Source organism: Coregonus clupeaformis, chromosome 12 (genome assembly GCF_020615455.1).
Source record: "Coregonus clupeaformis isolate EN_2021a chromosome 12, ASM2061545v1, whole genome shotgun sequence".
NCBI lineage: Eukaryota > Metazoa > Chordata > Actinopteri > Salmoniformes > Salmonidae > Coregonus > Coregonus clupeaformis.
The window spans coordinates 61193998-61212926 of record NC_059203.1 but is presented as its reverse complement, the minus strand read 5'-3'; the positions used below and the strand labels follow the sequence as shown (position 1 = coordinate 61212926).

The 18929-nt window shown below is 44.8% G+C and overlaps 1 pseudogene; it reads left to right on the top strand.

The window, feature by feature from the left end:
• The window catches only part of LOC121578485, a 31107-nt pseudogene extending 12673 nt beyond the window's left edge, over positions 1-18434 (top strand).
• The last annotated feature ends 495 nt before the right edge of the window (positions 18435-18929 follow it).

Genomic DNA, 18929 nt, shown 5'->3' with positions numbered 1-18929 from the left:
ACTAACAGATGAACTGTCAGTATACTCAGTTGAACTGTTGGCGATAATAGTTGCCCTCCAGGTGGTGGAGGACGTAAAACCTGTTAGAATTAAAGTATGCTCAGATTCTCTGTCTGTATTGAATAGTTTAACATCTGGTAAATCTAATAGGAGTGACCTACTATTGGAGGTATTAATGTTATGGAGAATTGAAAGAATGGGTGTAGTAGTGACATTCTGCTGGGTCCCAGCACATTCAGGTGTTTAAGGGAATTAAATTGTAGACCAGTTAGCCAAAAGAGCTTTGAAACGAGATATAATTGATATTAATGTTCCACTGGGTAGAGGTGAGGCCAAATGTAAGATCAGAGCCATTTTGATAGATGTGTGGCAGAAGAGATGGGACTCTGAGTACAAGAGCCAGCATCTACAGTGGGGAGAACAAGTATTTGATACACTGCCGATTTTGCAGGTTTTCCTACTTACAAAGCATGTAGAGGTCTGTAATTTTGATCATAGGGACACTTCAACTGTGAGAGATGAAATCTAAAACAAAAATCCAGAAAATCACATTGTATGATTTTTAAGTAATTAATTTGCATTTTATTGCATGACATAAGTATTTGATCACCTACCAACCAGTAAGAATTCCGTCTCTCACAGACCTGTTAGTTTTTCTTTAAGAAGCCCTCCTGTTCTCCACTCATTACCTGTATTAACTGCACCTGTTTGAAGTCGTTACCTACATAAAAGACACCTGTCCACACACTCAATCAAACAAACTCCAACCTCTCCACAATGGCCAAGACCAGAGAGCTGTGTAAGGACATCAGGGATAAAATTGTAGACCTGCAAAAGGCTGGGAAGGGCTACAGGACAATAGGCAAGCAGCTTGGTGAGAAGGCAACAACTGGTCAGATTAGGAAGGAAGAGGTAGTGTTTGCTCGATTGCGCTTAGGACATTGTACATTGAACTCGTCATTACATTTGGTTGGCAAGCATGTGAATGGTTTGTGTCTGGAGTGTATGGTCGATGAAACGGTTGGGCATGTGTTGTTCTATTGTTGTAAGTATGTTGAAGAGAGGGATAGATTGAAGTGTAGGGTCATTGAAGTTGGAAGGGGTTGGGGGGGTTTGGAAGGGATTTGGGGGATGGGGGAGGGTCTATTAGAAGTTAGTAGGGCTCTTTCCTATTTTCTCAGAAGTACTGAGTTAGGTAGGAGGATTTAGAAATGTTGTAAAAACGTGATTGACCACTCACACCAGCACAATAGGTGGCGGCAAGCTCCTTTAACGTTGGTTTGCGGACCGCCATTATATCATAGAAGAAGAAGAAGTTACCCACATGAGCAAGAGAGGTAAAGAAAACCAGAACAATGTACTTGAAGGTAATCGTCTCTTTTATCAGGGTACATCCATTTTTGGGGTGAAAAGGCATGACAGTAGTTTGCTTATCATGTGAAATATAATGGTACATTTCGGACGAACTCCAGACCAGAAAGGTCGGTTGATTGACGAGTGAGTCGGAAATGGCAGCGAGTAGTGCGGACAAAATGGAGGAAATGGAGAAAAAGCTTTGCTGGAATGCGAACGATATGTGTGTCAGTTCTGATAGTATGGAGCGGGAGGATGAGGGTCAAGGACTGGAATGGTCGGTAGTGGAAAGACATAGGAAGAAGAGAGATCATGATACAGAAAGCAGTGGAGCGTCTAGTAAAGAAAGCATAAAGAGGGCCAATGTAGGAAGCAAGAGTAATAATGTGTCATTTACACACTATCCGACTAACTAATGCCGTAGAGAAAGAGTTAGGTGAAGTCAAATTAGCTCGGTTCATTGGAAATGGTAGATTGTTAATATTTTGTAGTAGCCAGGCTCAGAAAGAGAAGATTCTGAAAATGGAAAAACTAAATGGGAAGAAGATTAAAATCCATTGGTGCTTATGCTAGATTGAGGGGAGTCATCACTGGGTTCCCAATATCTATGTCCATAGACGATATTAAAGAAAATGTGAAGGGAGGAAGAGTGATTTGAGGCCAAAAGGTTGATCAGTAGGAAAGAAGGTAAAGAAGTAAAAGCCTATCAGTGCTGCTGAGGTTTGAGAAAGTTATGCCTGGGAAAGTACAGATAGGATTCCTTAGTTTTATGTCCCATTCCCATTGCTGTGTTTTAAATGCCAAAGAATGGTACATGTAGCTGATCAATGTAAAGGAAAGAAAATATTTGCCAAGTGTGGAGGGGAACATGATTACGCTGAATGTGGGAGCAATGTGAAGGTTAAGTGTTGTAATTGTGGGGGGGAACATAGTGCAGCATTTGGTGGATGATGCCAGGTGCAGATACAGGCTAGAGAGGCTCAGAGATATAGAATTAGTCACGATGTATCGTATGCAGAGGCTGTAAGACAGATTGGTGGAACTACAGTGTGGAATGATGGAGCTTCCATGGCTGCTCCTTTACTAAGTGGACCTAATGTTGGGGCTGGTGGTAGAAGTTGGTAGGGATTTATTTGTTTTTATTTTTTATTTTCATGTTAGTACAGAATTGGACAGATCCTGATTGATCATACATTCCAGCACAGTAGGTGGGGGCATGCACTTAAAGGATTGTTTGCTGACCGCCATGATATAGAAGAAGAAGAAGAAGAAGAACTCCTCCTCCTCCTCCAGCCACTGTTATGTTAGTTATCTGGCCTCTGACATTCATCCTAGCTTTATCAGGCAGCTTTAGATACGAAGGGAAAACTAAGACTGTATATTTTCTAGTTAACCCTCATTGATAGTTTACATAAATGCCATTAGCGTTAGCTAGATAGCTAGCTACATTGAAACTGCTGGGGGAAAGGTAGCTAGCTAACTCTCACCATCATCACTTCGCTCTCTCTCTCCCGCCCGCTACTCTCTCCTCTTCCATCCTATCATCTCTTCCCTCTGCTAAATCCTTCTCCCTCCGATCTCCTGATTCTGCCTCCTCAACCCTCCTCTCCTCCCTTTCTGCATCTTTTGACTCTCTATGTCCCCTTTCCTCCCGGCCGGCTCGGTCCTCCCCTCCTTCTCCGTGGCTTGATGACTCATTGCGAGCTCACAGAACAGGGCTCCGGGCAGCCGAGCAGAAATGGAGGAAAACTAGACTCCCTGCGGACCTGTCATCTTTTCACTCCCTCCTCTCTACATTCTCTTCCTCTGTTTCTGCTGCTAAAGCCACTTTCTACCACTCTAAATTTCAAGCATCTGCCTCTAACCCTAGGAAGCTCTTTGCCACCTTCTCCTCCCTGCTGAATCCTCCTCCCCCTCCCCCCTCCTCCCTCTCTGTAGATGACTTCGTCATCCATTTTGAAAAGAAGGTTGACGACATCCGATGCTCATTTATTAAGTCAAATGACACCGCTGGTCCTGCTCACACTGCCCTACCCTATGCTTTGACTTCTTTCTCCCCTCTCTCTCCAGATGAAATCTTGCGACTTGTGATGGCCGGCCGCCCAACAACCTGCCCACTTGACCCTATCCCCTCCTCTCTTCTCCAGACCATTTCCGGAGACCTTCTCCCTTACCTTACCTCGCTCATCAACTCATCCTTGACCGCTGGCCATGTCCCTTCCGTCTTCAAGAGAGCGAGAGTTGCACCCCTCCTCAAAAAACCTACACTCGATCCCTCCGATGTCAACAACTACAGACCAGTATCCCTTCTTTCTTTTCTCTCCAAAACTCTTGAGCGTGCCGTCTCTAGCCAACTCTCCTGCTATCTCTCTCAGAATGACCTTCTTGATCCAAACCAGTCACGTTTCAAGACTGGTCATTCAACTGAGACTGCTCTTCTCTGTGTCACGGAGGCTCTCTGCACTGCTAAAGCTAACTCTCTCTCTTCTGCTCTTATCCTTCTAGACCTATCTTCTGCCTTTGACACTGTGAACCATCAGATCCTCCTCTCCACCCTCTCCGAGTTGGGCATCTCCGGCGCTGCTCACTCTTGGATTGCATCCTACCTGACAGGTCGCTCCTACCAGGTGGCATGGCGAGAATCTGTCTCCGCACCACGTACTCTCACCACTGGTGTCCCCCAGGGCTCAGTTCTAGGCCCTCTCCTATTCTTTCTATACACCAAGTCTATACACCTCACATGGTCTCTCCTATCATTGCTACACAGACGACACACAATTAATTTTCTCCTTTCCCCCTTCTGATAACCAGGTGGCGAATCGCATCTCTGCATGTCTGGCAGACATATCAGTGTGGATGTCGGATCACCACCTCAAGCTGAACCTCGGCAAGACAGAGCTGCTCTTCCTCCCGGGGAAGGACTGCCCGCTCCATGATCTTGTCATCACGGTTGACAACTCCATTGTGTCCTCCTCCCAGAGTGCAAAGAACCTTGGCGTGACCCTGGACAACACCCTGTCATTCTCCGCTAACATCAAAGTGGTGACCCGATCCTGCAGGTTCATGCTCTACAACATTCGCAGAGTACGACCCTACCTTACACAGAAAGCGCCACAGGTCCTAATCCAGGCACTTGTCATCTCCCGTCTGGATTACTGCAACTCGCTGTTGGCTGGGCTCTCTGCCTGTGCCATTAAACCCCTACAACTTATCCAGAATGCTGCAGCCCGTCTGGTGTTCAACCTTCCCAAGTTCTCTCATGTCATGCCGCTCCTCCGCACACTCCACTGGCTTCCAGTTGAGGCTTGCATCTACTACAAGACCATGGTGCTTGCCTACCGAGCTGTGAGGGGAACGGCACCTCCTTACCTTCAGGCTCTCATCAGACCCTACACCCAAACGAGGGCACTACGTTCATCCACCAATGGTGGAACAAGCTCCCCCACGACGCCAGGAAAGCGGAGTCACTGACCACCTTCCGGAGACACTTGAAACCCTACCTTTTTAAGGAATACCTGGAATAGTATAAAAGTAATCCTTCTACCCCCCACTCCCCCATCACCCCATAAAGAAAAAAGTTGTTGTCCCACTGGCTATCATAAGTTGAATGCACCAAATTGTAAGTCGCTCTGGATAAGAGCGTCTGCTAAATGACGTAAATGTAAAATGTAAATGTAATAAGAGCGTCTGCTAAATGACGTAAATGTAAAATGTAAATCACTGCAGTGTAGCTAATGTTAGCTAGGTTTGCAGAAAATAAAAACTATAGCTATATTTGCTAGGTATATTTGAAAGACTTGTTACTGACCTTTGAACACTTTGTCAAACTACTTCATTCCACTGCCTTTTTATTAATTAATTGGTGACTGAAAAAGTTGGCAAGAAAAATGCCCCTCCCAATTTCACTGCAAATAGACTAGTAGGCTGTATTGGTTGGGTATCATTTGGCTGATGTGCACATTGTGTTTAATTAGCCTAGATAGCCACGTTACTGACTAGGCATATTGTTATTCATGTGTTTGTTATTGCATTTCAGGTGGAGGGAGTAAGATAACTAGAAAGCAGCATCCTGCCAGACCACCACACGACCCTAGAGGTATTAGTACATGCTTATGAATTGGATATTGTATGTGAATTGCCCATTTAGATCAATAATACTAACAAAATGGTTGGATTGTTCAGCAACGTGCAGTAAATGCTAACACGGCTTTGGTGACGAAAGGTACATAATGAATTTGTCATCTCCCTATCGGGCCACTGCATGCAGTGACAATGGCGTGGATGGTGACACACGTCTGCTTCAAGCTGCCTGACTGTATATGGGGGCCTTCAGTGGTACCTTCCCCTTTGATTACAGCAAGAGTCTCCTCATCTCTGTCTCGTAGCCATTTAACATGTACCGTATGTAACAACTCAAATTCATACAAACTGCTACGAACACAGGAACTGACTTATATTCACTTGTCCCTGGCTGTGTAGACTGGCAGCCCAACTCTCATATTTTTTCCACTAATTGGTCTTTAGACCAATCACATCAGATTTTATTTTATTTTTACATCAGATCATTTTCAGAGCTGATCTGATTGGTCAAAATATCAATTAGTGAAAAAAAGACTTGGGCTGCCTGTCTAAACGCAGCTTATTTGTCCTATTATTCAGTATTGCGTGGGATATATATTCTAGTTGGCACACAAATGTATTCAAATGTATGGACATGAGACTTTTTTGAATTGTTGTCTTGATGGAGAAAGTATGCATGTTGTCAGATGTTTAAGTTACCAGAGTAGTTAGTAAAAATAAGAACAGGCTGATAGTTTTTTTTTTTATAACCTACAAAAAAAAGATTTATGCCAAACATTATTGCATTTGGTGGTCATCCCCCAAATGTGACAATATAAAGCCTTGATAGTTGAATCCTTCCTCAGGGAACTGTCTGCTGATAGCTGACAACAGGGTGGCAGGTGTTTTGGCATGGTGCTCTAGAGCTCCATGGTCCGGCAGACTCACCTGGGAATAGGGGGATGACGCGTTAGTTTTTATAAAAGTCTGGGAGACTTAGGGGGAGGAGAGTGCATGAGTTTGAGTGAGGACAGTAAATCTAATCCAACCAGTGGCCCTGGATAATTAAGTAATAATGCCCGAGGGGGTGTGGTATATGGCCAATAAACCATTTATACTAATACATAGAAAGAGACTTTGTTTAACAAGTAATACAAAAAAATCTAAAAAGAAAGGGGTCAAAATTATTGGATTCCCTGTTTTCAATACTCCAGCAACATCCCCTTACGAGGATAGAGTCACTGAGTCTTTTTCTAAAATGTTTTATAAATTGAACACATTGGGAGGGATCTTAGACCATTCCTCCATACAGAATCCTTCCAGACCAGATCCTTGATAGCCTTCATCTGCACTTATGGACTGCCCTTTTCAATGGGGTTCAAGACCGGAGACTGAGATGGCCATTGCAAAATGTTTATTCTGTGGTCAATTAACCATTTCTTTGTGAATTGCTATGTGTGCTTGGGGTGATTGTGTTGTGAAAGATTCACTTGTGGCTGAGTTTCAGCCTCCTGGCAGAGGCAACCATGTTTTTTTGGCATAAATGTCCTGGTACTTGGTAAAGTTCATGATGCCGTTGACCTTAACAAGAGCCCCAGGACCAGTGGAAGCAAAATAGCCCCATAACATCAAAGATCCATAACATCAAAGGGATTAGGTATTTTCTGCATATGCATTGTTCTTTCGAAGGCCACTTGGATTGGAACCGGTGCTATGGTCATATGACATGAAAATAGAGGTCTTTGGCCACACACACTACTGGTGAATAACGGAAGCCCCTCTCTCGAACGAAAGGACAGGATGTGGAGCAAGTCACATATTTTAAATTCCTGGGGACAATTTTAAACCACAAACCTAACATCCAGGAAAACACTGACCTCATCTTCAAGAAGGCAAGGCAGTGTCTCTTCCTACTTAGGAAGCTTAGGAGTTTTAATGCAAGCTAACACACACTAACAATGGGGTACAGATCCCTGATCCCTAATCTGTTCTCACTTTCAACATATCCACCTGCTATGGGAACCTTTCGGTCAGGAACAGGAGTAAACTGGCACAAGTTGTCATCAGGCCAGCAAAATAGTTGTCAGCCAACCGCCACAACTCCAAGAACTGTACACACAGAACATGACAAAGAAAGCACTCCAGGTCTTCAATGACAACACGCACCCACTGCATGCATCCTTCTAAATGCTGCCATCCAGTCGGAGACTTAAGGTGCCACTCGCATGGAAGAATGGACTAAAGAAATCTGTCATCCCCTCCGCAGTGGCAATCCTAAATAAGACTCTGACGAACTGACATGTAAATGCTCAATGTGTGTGGTGTATGTTTTTTTGACTGTTTTATCCTTTTAATGTAAGCCAGAGCGCCAAAGACTATTTTCCATTCTGTGTTAACTAAATGGACAATAACGTTTTCTAATCTAATCTAGTTAGCTACCTTGCTTTGAAGTAGCCTACATTTGATTTACATTTGAGATTCTTTTAATGAGGGAATTCTTTTATAAAGATATGCAAGTATTTGGTTGTAATGTTGCAATATTTTATATCAAGAGTGGCCAACCATCCTCCTGGAGAGCTACTGGGTGTGCAGGCTTTTGTTCCAGGGCCGCTCGAACACACCACATTGTAAACATCAGCTGCTCAACAGGACCGAGCTGACTCGGGTGTGTTTGACCAGGGCTCGATCAAAAGCATGCTCATCCAGTAGTTCTCCAGATGGAGGGTTGACCACGTGTTTTATACAGTAGCCTAACTTTGTGGGGGGTTAAGTGCCTTGATCAAGGGCACGACGGCAGGAGATGGTACATGGGGTCAAAGACCAGCAGCCTTTCAGTGTCAATACCACATTTATGCTTACTTTTTCATGTATACATAGAGACACCGTCAATTATTGGTCATGGACATTTTGTGCCAAGTCATGGAAAAGTCATGAAATTCCACCTGTCAAAATATGTATGAACCCTTAACAGTGAATAATCAGAGGTCTCTATAGCATAACATCATTGCATTTTGGTGAACACAGTCTAATGGACCAACTTGGAAAAGACAGCTCCTGCACCTCTTTCATCCGAAGTCAAGCACTTAGAAAAAGTAGAAAACCTACCATATGGTAATAGGGTTTCGGTTAATTTACTCAAGAACAACTTATTCTACATTTTATTCATTTACATGACTGGTTGATTTTTGTTGTTGTTTGTGCCGAAACCTGGGCACAAACATTGATTTAAATTCAATATGTTGGAATTCACTGTACATACTCATCTTTTTAATCTGGAATCTTTTTATTTAGAGAGTGAAATCAAATATTTTAGTTTTGTCTCTATTCCGAATTGGGTCGTGCAAGTTTAAATGTTTCAATGTTATTGAAAGAGAGTATTATCCCACCTTCTGTATATGTACTGAACTGTATTGTACGCTATTTTCATACTTTTCCAGCAGGACTCGGGAGCAGGGTTTTTCCATTTCCATACAGTATAATCAGGTTTTCCTTGTCTGTCAAACTACCAGTTTTTCCCCTGCCGTATGTATAATCACTCTGTTTATGTTTCCATGTTTCCCCTGCAGGTCAGCATCTCATAAAGGGCCGTATAGTCCTGTGTAGCTCAGTTGGTAGAGCATGGCGCTTGCAACGGCAGGGTTGTGGGTTCGATTCCCACAGGGGACCAGTATGAAAAAATTTATGCACTCACTAACTGTAAGTCGCTCTGGATAAGAGCGTCTGCTAAATGACTAAAATGTAAAATGTATAGTGGGAGGCTACGCTCCGACTCCCAACTCCATCAAATACATTGTTACTCTACAGACCACCAAGGGATAGCACTTCTGTGGCGGATCTCTAGTACACAAGTACTGGGTGTTCACAACCACACACTGTAACACACGGTAAGTCCAGTCGATACTGATGAGACATTGGTGATACAACATGATCATGTTAGCAGCAAAAAAGTAATACACAGTTTAGGTCTGGGCTTCTTTATACAGAGTAATTTGTCTCTTCATAAAGTTATTTAGCATGACTTAACATTGTATATCAATATGCATACAAGCAGATGTCCAAACAGATGTCTTCAAAGCTAGGTGTCTCCAAATCATGATGAGCGTTATGTAACTTGAATGGATGTTGCAGAGTTATGGGCTGTGAGCAAGCATTAGTGTGTGTTACACGGCTAGCTGTCAACATGTCAGACATCAGTGTAGAAAGGATAACAGTTATACTGTCTCTGTTTCACACAAAGAAGCATTGTATCCACTTCTACACATACAGTGGGGGAAAAAAGTATTTAGTCAGCCACCAATTGTGCAAGTTCTCCCACTTAAAAAGATGAGAGAGGCCTGTAATTTTCATCATATGTACACGTCAACTATGACAGACAAATTGAGGGAAAAAAATCCAGAAAATCACATTGTAGGATTTTTTATGAATTTATTTGCAAATTATGGTGGAAAATAAGTATTTGGTCACCTACAAACAAGCAAGATTTCTGGCTCTCACAGACCTGTAACTTCTTCTTTAAGAGGCTCCTCTGTCCTCCACTCGTTACCTGTATTAATGGCACCTGTTTGAACTTGTTATCAGTATAAAAGACAGCTGTCCACAACCTCAAACAGTCACACTCCAAACTCCACTATGGCCAAGACCAAAGAGCTGTCAAAGGTAACCAGAAACAAAATTGTAGACCTGCACCAGGCTGGGAAGACTGAATCTGCAATAGGTAAGCAGCTTGGTTTGAAGAAATCAACTGTGGGAGCAATTATTAGGAAATGGAAGACATACAAGACCACTGATAATCTCCCTCGATCTGGGGCTCCACGCAAGATCTCACCCCGTGGGGTCAAAATGATCACAAGAACGGTGAGCAAAAATCCCAGAACCACACGGGGGGACCTAGTGAATGACCTGCAGTGAGCTGGGACCAAAGTAGCAAAGCCTACCATCAGTAACACACTACGCCGCCAGGGACTCAAATCCTGCAGTGCAAGACGTGTCCCCCTGCTTAAGCCAGTACATGTCCAGGCCCGTCTGAAGTTTGCTAGAGTGCATTTGGATGATCCAGAAGAGGATTGGGAGAATGTCATATGGTCAGATGAAACCAAAATAGAACTTTTTGGTAAAAACTCAACTCGTCGTGTTTGGAGGACAAAGAATGCTGAGTTGCATCCAAAGAACACCATACCTACTGTGAAGCATGGGGGTGGAAACATCATGCTTTGGGGCTGTTTTTCTGCAAAGGGACCAGGACGATTGATCCGTGTAAAGGAAAGAATGAATGGGGCCATGTATCGTGAGATTTTGAGTGAAAACCTCCTTCCATCAGCAAGGGCATTGAAGATGAAACGTGGCTGGGTCTTTCAGCATGACAATGATCCCAAACACACCACCCGGGCAATGAAGGAGTGGCTTCGTAAGAAGCATTTCAAGGTCCTGGAGTGGCCTAGCCAGTCTCCAGATCTCAACCCCATAGAAAATCTTTGGAGGGAGTTGAAAGTCAGTGTTGCCCAGTGACAGCCCCAAAACATCACTGCTCTAGAGGAGATCTGCATGGGGGAATGGGCCAAAATACCAGCAACAGTGTGTGAAAACCTTGTGAAGACTTACAGAAAACGTTTGACCTGTGTCATTGCCAACAAAGGGTATATAACAAAGTATTGAGAAACTTTTGTTATTGACCAAATACTTATTTTCCACCATAATTTGCAAATAAATTCATTAAAAATCCTACAATGTGATTTTCTGGAATTTTTTTCTCATTTTGTCTGTCATAGTTGACGTGTACCTATGATGAAAATTACAGGCCTCTCTCATCTTTTTAAGTGGGAGAACATGCACAATTGGTGGCTGACTAAATACTTTTTTTCCCCACTGTACCTCAGTGCAGCAAAGCAAACGTTGGCGAAATTGAATGCACCTCAGGATTACGTTTCATCCTATTTTTCCTTGGATAGAGCAGATGGGGATATTTTATTAATCAAAGCTCTAATTCCTCTCCCCCTCTTAGGACAGAGCAGATGATGATACATTTTTTTCTAAACAACGTTATCAACCCTTTGTGCAGTTGAACGTATCTCTGTTGTCTCTCTCCTGTCAGGACAGGGCAGATGATGATCGTGGCAGGGGACTACTCGCTGAGTACGTTTGAGGGAACAGAGCAGTACTCCAAACCTCACAGACTCATCCCCCATTCACTGTACAAGAAGACCACCAACAACACATGCTTATTAAGGTAAAGGATACAGCCTTTACCTACCTTTCATATTCATGTTTATATACATAATTGGATACAGCAGTATTATGACATTGGGCCATGTGATAATAATAACTAGACCTTGTATCAGAGTAACTACCTTTGTAGTAAATGTGTAATTACCTTGTAATAACTTAGTAAGTACATGCATGTCAATTCAGTTAAATTCAAGTCAACTCAACAAAACTTAACTCAATTAATTCAACTCCACCCTCTATCCCACTCTATCTCGTTTCTTCTTCCCTGTGCAGCTGAGGGTTCCCATGGCAATGGGTAGCTACTTGTCCCTGACCCCCTTCCCTCGACAGGGTACGGGGTGATGGCAGGGCAGGTGTCGGGGTGGGGGTAACCCTCTCTCTGAGGTCACCCCTACTCTGCGTACGGTCAAACTGCCCATGGTGTCGTCGGCCAGGTGCAACAGCAGCAAGTCGCTCAACTGGAAAATCACCTCCAACATGATCTGTGCCGGCTACAATGCTGGGGGGAAGGACGCATGCAAGGTACAGTGGCTTGCAAAGGTATTCACCCCCCTTGGCATTTTTCCTATTTTGATTTTTGGGGGGGTTGTATCATTTGATTTACACAACATGCCTACCACTTTGAAGATGCAAAATATTTTTTCTTGTGAAACAAACAAGCAATAAGACATAAAAACAGAACTTGAGCGTGCATAACTATACTTTGTAGAGCCACCTTTTGCAGCAATTACAGCTGCAAGTCTCTTGGGGTATGTCTCTATAAGCTTGGCACATCTAGCCACTGGGATTGTTGCCCATTATTCAAGGCAAAACTGCTCCAGCTCCTTCAAGTTGGATGGGTTCCGCTGGTGTACAGCAATCTTTAAGTCATACCACAGATTCTCAATTGGATTGAGATCTGGGCTTTGACTAGGCCATTCCAAGACATTTAAATGTTTCCCCTTAAACCACTCAAGTGTTGCTTTAGCAGTATGCTTAGCGTCATTGTCCTGCTGGAAGGTGAACCTCCGTCACAGTCTCAAATCTCTGGAAGACTGAAACAGGTTTCCCTCAAGAATTTATCAGTATTTAGCGCCATCCATCATTCCTTCAATTCTGACCAGTTTCCCAGTCCCTGCCGATGAAAAACATCATGGTGTTCTCGGGGTGATGAGAGGTGTTGGGTTTGCGCCAGACATAGTGTTTTCCTTGATGGCCAAAAAGCTCAGAGTACCTTCTTCCATATGTTTGGGGAGTCTCCCACATGACTTTTGGAGAACACCAAACGTGTTTGCTTATTTTCTTCTTTAAGCAATGGCTTTTTTCTGGCCACTCTTCCGTAAAGCCCAGCTCTGTGGAGTGTACGGCTTAAAGTGGTCCTATGGACAGATACTGTGGAGCTTTGCATCTCCTTCAGGGTTATCTTTGGTCTCTTTGTTGCCTCTCTGATTAATGCCCCCCTTGCCTGGTCCGTGAGTTTTGGTGGGCGGCCCTCTCTTGGCAGGTTTGTTGTGGTGCCATAACAGGTGTATATAAACTGAGATCATGTGACAGATCTTGTGACACTTAGATTGCACACGGGTGGACTTTATTGAACTAATTATGTGACGTCTGAAGGTAATTGGTTGCACCAGATCTTATTTAGGGGCTTCATAGAAAAGGGGTGAGTACATATGCATGCACCACCTTTCCGTTATTTTTTTTATTTTTTGAAACAAGTAATTTTTTCCATTTCACTTCACCAATTTGGACTATTTTGTGTATGTCCATTCCATGGAATCCAAATAAAAATCCATTTAAATTACAGGTTGTAATGCAACAAAATAGGAAAAACGTCAAGGGAGATGTGTCACGAACGTCGTATGAAGGAGTGGACCAAAGCGCAGCGTTAGTAGCGAACATACTTGCTTTATTTAATTAAAGCATACACACGAAATAACAAAACAATAAACGACTCGTGAAGTCCTCAGTGACAATGACCGAACACGGAACAAAAACCTACAAACACAGAGTGAAACACAGACAGTTAAATATGGCTCCCAATCAGAGACAACCAGCACACAGCTGACACTCGTTGCCTCTGATTGGGAGTCACTCAGTCAAACATAGAAATAAACAACCTAGACCACCCAACATAGAAACAGAAAACATAGAATGAACACACCCTGGCTCAACATAATGAGTCCCAGAGCCAGGGTGTGACAGTACACCCCCCTAAAGGCGCGGACTGCGACCGCGCCTAAATACGAGCAAAACAGGGGAGGGCTGGGTGGGCATTCCTCCTCGGCGGCGGCTCCGGCTCCGGGCTTGCCCACCACCCTCCAACAAACCCCCCATAGCGCCCCTGGTCCGGTCTGGCCCCGCTGGCTGGAGCTGGACTGGACGTAGCAGGAGCGGTAGGCTTCAGCTCCTTAGTGGAGCAGTAGAGCGGTACCTAAATTGGCACCGATGACCCAGGCACGGGTTGTGCCGGACTGACAACTCGCACCCCTGGCTTGGTGCGAGTGGCAGGAACGGGCCGGGCCGGGCTGGCGACGCGCACCGTAGACTTGGTGCGAGTGGCAGGAACAGGCCGGACCGGGCTGGTGACGCGCACCGTAGACTTGGTGCGTGGAGCAGGGACAGGCCGGGCCGGGCTGGCGACGCACCCGTAGGCTTGGTGCGTGGAGCAGGGACAGGCCGGGCTGGGCTGACGACGCACACCGTAGGTTTGGTGCGTGGAGCAGGGACAGGCCGGGCTGGGCTGTCGACGCACACCGTAGGCTTGGTGCGTGGAGCAGGAACAGGCCGGGCTGGGCTGTCGACGCACACCGTAGGCTTGGTGCGTGGAGCAGGAACAGGCCGGGCAGGGCTGGCGACGCACACCGTAGGCTTGGTGCGTGGAGCAGGAACAGGCCGGGCTGGGCTGGCGACGCACACCGTAGGTTTGGTGCGTGGAGCAGGGACAGGCCGGACAGGGCTGGCGACGCACACCGTAGGCTTGGTGCGTGGAGCAGGGACAGGCCGGGCAGGGCTGGCGACGCACACCGTAGGTTTGGTGCGTGGAGCAGGGACAGGCCGGGCTGGGCTGTCGACGCACACCGTAGGCTTGGTGCGTGGAGCAGGAACAGGCCGGGCTGGGCTGGCGACGCACACCGTAGGTTTGGTGCGTGGAGCAGGAACAGGCCGGGCTGGGCTGGCGACGCACACCGTAGGTTTGGTGCGTGGAGCAGGGACAGGCCGGATAGGGCTGGCGACGCACACCGTAGGCTTGGTGCGTGGAGCAGGGACAGGCCGGGCAGGGCTGGCGACGCACACCGTAGGCTTGGTGCGTGGAGCAGGAACAGGCCGGACCGTACTGGGAACACACACCACTGGCCTTAAACGGGGATCAGGAACGGGCCGGACCGGACTGGCAATACACCTCAGTACCTCTCGCTGTGCCTCTACAACTTCCTTCCCTCCTCTCGCCAATGGCTCCCGTAACCCGGTGGCCTTCTCTCCTCGTCTCCCATTTCGCCCTGTGGCAGCCTCCTGCTGCCCAGTCGCCCATGCCGTGTGCCCCCCCCTAAAAATTTATTGGGGTTGCCTCTCGCCTGTCCGACGTTGACCCGTTTGGCGCCGCTGCTCCTCTCCTGCCTGGGTCTCCCCCTTTATCGCCTTCCGGTACCGGACGGCCTCCTCCTCAGTAATCTGCCCCCAACCGAGGAGGACATCCACAAGAGTCACCTCCTGCGTGTGTTCCTGGACACGCTGCTTGGTCCTGGTATGGTGGGTTTTTCTGTCACGAACGTCGTATGAAGGAGTGGACCAAAGCGCAGCGTTAGTAGCGAACATACTTGCTTTATTTAATTAAAGCATACACACGAAATAACAAAACAATAAACGACTCGTGAAGTCCTCAGTGACAATGACCGAACACGGAACAAAAACCCACAAACACAGAGTGAAACACAGACAGTTAAATATGGCTCCCAATCAGAGACAACCAGCACACAGCTGACACTCGTTGCCTCTGATTGGGAGTCACTCAGTCAAACATAGAAATAAACAACCTAGACCACCCAACATAGAAACAGAAAACATAGAATGAACACACCCTGGCTCAACATAATGAGTCCCAGAGCCAGGGTGTGACAAGATGAATACTTTTGCAAGGCACTGTACTGGACCTGATAGAGCTGACACCATTTTTTATGAGAGAGAACTACAGTAAGTTATTGAACTGGTAGGGGTGCATGGAAGGGGCTAGTAGGGATCGAAATGGAACTTGGCCTATGTATGAGGGGCCTCTGCTGGTGCCTCATCCCTTTACCTCGTGGTTTTCAAACCTCTCCTCAGATGTTTCACAATTTTGTTGTAGCCCTGAACTACACTGAACAAAACTATAAACGCAACATGTAAAGTGTTGGTCCCATGTTTCATGAGCTGGAGAGAGGAGTATTTCTGCTGTAATAAACTCATTCTGATTGGCTGGGCCTGGCTCCCCAGTGCACCCCTGCCAAGTCATGTGAAATCCATAGTTTAGGGCCTAATGAATGTCATTAAATTGATTGATTTCCTTATATGAACTGTAACTCAGTAAACCTTTTACATTTTTGCATGTTGCGTTTATATTTTTGTTCAGTATATCTCACCTAGTCAAGGGCTTGATAAATAGTTGATAAGTTGAATCAGGTATGCTAGCTCTAGAGTAGTTCAAATATACTGAACAAAATATAAATGCAACATGCAACAATTTCAAAGATTTTACTGAGTTACTGTTCATATCAAGAAATCAACCAATTGAAATAAATGAATTAGGCCCTAATCTATGGATTTCACATTACTGGGAGAACAGATATGCATCAGTTGGTCACAGAAACCTTTTTTAAAAAGGTAGGGGCGTGGATCAGAAAACCAGTCAGTATCTGGTATGACCACCATTTGCCTCATGCAGCGCGACACATCTCCTTCGCATAGAGTTGATCAGGCTGTTGATTGTGGCCTGTGGAATGTTGTCCCACTCCTCTTCAATGGCTGTGCGAAGTTGCTGGAAATTGGCGGGAACTGGAACACGCTGTCATATGCGTCGATCCAGAGCATCCCAAACATGCTCAATGGGTGACATGTCTGGTGAGTATGCGGACCATTGGAGAACTGGGACATTTTCCGCTTCGAAGAATTGTGTACAGATCCTTGCGACATGGGGCCGTGCTTTATCATGCTGAAACATGAGGTGATGGCGGAGGATGAATGGCACAACAATGGGCCTCAGGATCTCATCACGGTATCTCTGTGCATTCAATTTGCCATAGATAAAATGCAATTGTGTTCATTGCCTGTCCATACAATAACCCCACCGCCACCATGGGGCACTCTGTTCACAACGTTGACATCAACAAACCGCTCGCCCACATGACGCCATGCACATGGTCTGCGATTGTGAGGACGGTTGGACATACTGCCAAATTCTCTAAAACAACGTTAGAGAAATGTAAAATTCAATTCTCTGCCAACAGCTCTGGTGGACATTCCTACAGTCAGCATGCCAATTGCACGCTCCCTCAAAACTTAAGACATCTATGGCATTGTGTTGTGTGACAAAACTGCACATTTTAGAGTGCCCTTTTATTGTCCACAGGTGCACCTGTGTAATGATCATGCTGTTCAATCAGCTTCTTGGTATGTCACACCTGTCAGGTGGATAGATAATCTTGGTCCCCGATGAGAGGTTTGAAAACCCCTGCCTTATCCAACTTGATGAAACCAAACAATTACTTTTGAATGTAAAATGTCCTATTTTCTCCAAATTATTACAGTGTATACAATAGTCTACCTTGAGGTGGCCCCAAAGATGGAGACATGTTTTCATGGAAACTGAGTGAGGGTGTGGTGTACCTTGTGGTTGGTTCTAGGGGCATTCCGGCGGCCCGCTGGTGTGTGAGGGGCGTGTCTATGGCGTGGTATCCTGGGGTAATGGCTGCAGAGACACTAAGTTTCCAGGCGTTTACATGGCAGTGTCAATGAAAATATTCCACATTATTCTTCTCATTGAGAAGAAGTGTATAATGATTATTATACAAGGTATTGATGCTACTAGATACAACTCAGGCAAGTCCTTGTACAATCATGACTAATTAAATGAGGTAGTGATTATGGTACTTGAGAAAGGCTCCAGTTAGAAGTGCCTGTGTGACTGTATCTATTAATTAATAGATTTTTTGAATGATTGAAATGGCACCTTATGGATTCTTTACTATTTTGTTTTTATTACTTTTAATTATGTATATCGTCATCATTTTAAACAAACAAATAGCCACGTTGAATTTTTTTTTTTATCATTTCACTTTTCAAAATAGTTTTTACTTGCTTGTGATTTAATTAACTGCAGTAGCCTACAGGTATAGTGTAGTCCCAATGGTATCATGGATGGTGGTAGTTTTGTACATATTAAATGTATAAAACCATGAATGAACTACATTAATCATTAATATCACATGTAGCTCAATTGGTAGAGCATGGCGCTTGTAACGCCATAGTAGTGGGTTCGATCCCCGGGACCACCCATACCTAAAAATGTATGCACGCATGACTGTAAGTCGCTTTGGATAAAAGCGCCTACTAAATGGCATATTATTATTATTATTACTAAGTAATGTACTAACTATTATAATACATTACGTAATGCTATAATTTATAATACATTAATAATCCACTCATACATTAATACTGGGTGTTACACAATATGACCACCATGATACCTACCCTTTCTTCTAGTATAGTAGGCTATAAAACAGACATCAGATACAGTAGCCATCTCTCCAATCTCTGGGCTCTCAGCAGACTCCAGTGGGCCCTAGGGGACTAGGTGTGACAGGGCTGGGCCTCTCCTATGAATAGTTGACGGCATAGTGTGTGTGGTTTCATCACCTCTCTCACTCCATAGGGTCTGTAAAACGATACCTGTGTGTAATAGAGACACAATGAGAGCGGAATAGTACTGGAACTCTGTAGGGAGAAATGATATTCTGTGATTTACTCATGACCACACCTCTCTCTGTCTCTCTCTCTCTCCCTCTCTCTCTCATTCTCTCTGTCTAAATCCTCCCTCTCGCTCTCCATCTCAAGGTTTCATAACTGCGTGCATACATTCAAATCAATTCAAATGTTTCGTAAACAACAGGTGTAGACAAACAATGAAATGCTTACTTATAGGTCATTTTCCAACAATGCAGATTTAAAATAAAGAATTGAAATAAAATAAAAAATTGAAATAGTGATGAGGAATAAATACACAGTGAATAACAATAAAGAGTAAAAGTAACATGGGTACAGTGGGGGAAAAAAGTATTTAG